At 45.5% G+C, this 3,518-nt stretch overlaps 1 non-coding gene across 1 annotated transcript; it reads right to left on the minus strand.

The window, feature by feature from the left end:
* Positions 1 to 662: 662 nt before the first annotated feature.
* Positions 663 to 800, minus strand: LOC114817531. The gene has a single exon (XR_003765398.1). It is a non-coding gene; the product is annotated as a small nucleolar RNA SNORA7 (small nucleolar RNA).
* Between the last annotated feature and the right edge of the window lie 2,718 nt (positions 801 to 3,518).

Here is a 3,518-nt window from a genome sequence, read left to right on the forward strand (position 1 = left end):
GGGCTACAAAGACTTCAATAATAATGTTGGTATTTGTTAAGCGCTTACTATGTGCCAAGCACTGTTAGATAACAAGGTGATCAGGTTGTCCCACGTGGGGCTCACAGTCTTCATCCCCATTTTACAGATGAGGGAACCGAGGCCCAGAGAAATGAAGTGACTTGCCCAAAGTCACACAGCTGACATGTGAGGGAGCCGGGATTAGAACCCACGACCTCTGATTCCCAAGCCCGGGCTCTTTCCACTAAGCCACTCTGACAGACCCAAGTGCACAGGTGATACAGAAAAGAGGGAAAACGGAGGAAGTGAGAGGGCTTAGTTAGGGAAGGCCTCTTGGAGGAGTTGTGATTTTAGTATAATAATATTAATATTAATAATTGTGCTATTTGTTAAGCACTTACTATGTGTCAAGAACTCTACTAAGCACTGGGGTCTTGTCTTGTCTTTTGCTGTCGAGTCGTCTCCGACCAACAGCGACGCCATGGACACATCTCTTCCAGAACACCCCACCTCCATCTACAATCGTTCTGGTAGTGGATCCATAGAGTTTTCTTGGTAAAAATACAGAAGTGGCTTACCATTGCTGCCTTCCATACAGTAAACTTGAGTATACACCCCTGACTATCTCCCATGCCTCTGCTGCCCAGCACATGTGAATTTTGACTTGTAGCAGATTGCCTTCCACTCGCTAGCCGCTGCCCGAGCTAGGATTGGAATGGGTAGGCCTCTGCTTGACTCTTCCTCCCATAGTCAAGACTGGTAGAGGACTGGAAACTCTCCAGGTGTGACCCTGAGATGGGAGCACTGGGGTAGAAACAAGATAATCAGGTCCCACATGAGGCTTACAGTCTAAGTAGGAGGGAGAACAGGAATTGAATCCCCATTTTGCAGATGAGGGAACTGAGGCACAGAGAAGTGACGTGATTTGCCAAGGTCACCCACAAGTAAACAGTGGAGCCCAGATTAGAATCCAGGTCTTCTGACTTCTAGGCCTGGGTCTTACCACCAGACTATGTTGCCTTTATGTGTCTGTCTCTGTGTTTCTCTCTCTCTGTTTCTGCCTTTCTCTCAACTCTCTCTGCAAAGTCCCCAATGGCCCTCTAAGGAAGGACAAAGCTCACAACAGGATGAAAAGGTCTCCTCTTGAATTTTGAGCTTGCCCACCCTTTAGGCTCAGTGGCTCAGTACTCCATGCCCTGGGCCTGGATAGTTGTGATCAATCAATCAATCAGTGGTATTTATTGAGCACTTACTTTTTTAATAATAATAATAATTATGGTGTTCGTTAAATGCTATGTTCAGGTACTGTACTAGATGCTGGGGTAGATACAAGGAAATGGGGTTGGACACTGCCCCTGTCCCAAGTTAGGCTTAGAGACTCAATCACTGCTTAACAGATGAGGTAACCGAGGCTGAGAGAAGTAAAGTGACTTGCCCAAGGTCACCCGGCAGCCAAGTGGCAGACCTAGGATTAGAACCCATAACCTTCTGACTCACAGGCCTGGGCTCTATGCACCATGCCATGCTGCTTCTCATAACACGAAGTGCTCTGTGCAGAGCACTAACGTTAAATGTAGAGAAGCAGCGTGGCTCAGTGGAAAGAGCACGGGCTTTGGAGTCAGAGGTCATGAGTTCGAATCCCGGCTCGGCCACTTGTCAGCTGTGTGACTGTGGGCAAGTCACTTAACTTCTCTGGGCCTCAGTTACCTCATCTGTAAAATGGGGATTAAGACTGTGAGCCCCATGTGGGACAACCTGATTCCCCTATGTCTACCCCAGCGCTTAGAACAGTGCTCGGCACATAGTAAGCGCTTAACAAATACCAACATTATTAAATGTTTGGGAGAGTACAATATAATAGAATTGGTAAATATGTTCCCTACCCACATGGAGCTTACAGCACAGTGTAATAATAATAATAATGATGGTATTTGTTAAGCACTTACTCTGTGCCAAGCACTGTTCCAAGCACTGGGATAGATACAAGGTTATCAGATGAGCCACGTGGGGCTCACAGTCTTAATCCCCATTTTACAGATGAGGTAACTGAGGCACAGAGAAGTTAAGTGACTTGCCCACAGTCACACAGCTGACAAGTGGTGTAGCTGGTATTCAAACCCATGACCTCTGACTCCCAAGCCTGGGTTCTTTCCACTGAGCCATGCGTATCCATACATTATATGTTATAAATTATTATTTATATTAATGCCCATCTCCCTCTCTAGACTGAAAGCTCTTTATGGGCAGGGAACGTATCTACCAACTCTCTTGTATTGTTCTTGCCTAAGCACATTATTCAGTGCTTTGCACGCAGTAAGCGCTGTGTCTAACTTGATATGCTTGTATCTACCCCAGTGCTTAGAACAATGCTGACACAAGTAAGCTCTTAACAAATACCATCATCATCATTATTATTATTATTGATTGATTCATTCATTCAATCGTATTTACTGAGTGTTTACTGTGTGCAGAGTACTGTATTAAGAGCTTGGGAGAATACAATATAACAATAAACAGGCACTTTTCCTGTCTACACGAGCTTACACTGATAGGAAGGGCCAGCCTGGCCTGACAATAATCGTAATAATTGTGCTTTTTGTTAAGCATTTACAGGGTGCCAATCCTTATACTAAAGGTTGGGGTAGACACAAGGTACTTGGGTTAGTCACAGTCTCTCTCCCACAGATGCTTATAGCCTAAGGGGGAAGGAGAACAAGTATCAAATCCCCATTTCCCAAATGAGAGAATTGAGACAAGTAGTAGTTAAATGACTTGTCCAAGGCCATACAGCAGGTAAGTGGCAGAACCGGGATTATAACCGGGATTAGGATCCACATCCCCTAACTCCCAGACCTGTGCTCGTTCTGCTAGGTCACATGATGATGATGATAATAATAATTATTATTATTTTGGAATTTGTTAAGTGCTTACTCTGTATCTGGTGTGGATACAAGCAAATAGGGTAGGACATAGTATCTGGCCCATGTGGAGATCACAGTCTCGATCCCCATTTTATAGATGAGGTAACTGAGGCCCAGAGAAGTGAAGTAACTTACCCAAGGTCACATAGACAAGTGGTGGAGCTGGGATTAGATCCCGTGACCTTCTGACTCCAAGGCCTGTGCTCTATCCATGCTGGAGAAGCAGTGTGGCTCAGTGGAAAGAGCACGGGTATGGGAGTCAGAGGTCATGGGTTTGAATCCTGGCTCTGCCACTTTGACTGTGGGCAAGTCACTTAACTTTTCTGTGCCTCAGTTCCCTCATCTGTAAAATGGGGATTAAGACTGTGAGCCTCACGTGGGACAACCTGATTACCCTGTATTTAGCCCAGCACTTAGAACAGTGCTTGGCACATAGTAAGCGCTTAACAAATACCAACATTATTATTATCCACTAGCCCTACCCAAGCCCTGGGGGCCGAGCCTTCTTAAAACCTGATTGGATCGACCACATTTCCAGTGAAGGCCACTGCAGTAGCTCCAGAAAAAATATATCTGTGGGAGGATAGAAGGGACAGA

This window comes from Ornithorhynchus anatinus, chromosome 1 (genome assembly GCF_004115215.2).
Source record: "Ornithorhynchus anatinus isolate Pmale09 chromosome 1, mOrnAna1.pri.v4, whole genome shotgun sequence".
NCBI classification, from domain to species: domain Eukaryota; kingdom Metazoa; phylum Chordata; class Mammalia; order Monotremata; family Ornithorhynchidae; genus Ornithorhynchus; species Ornithorhynchus anatinus.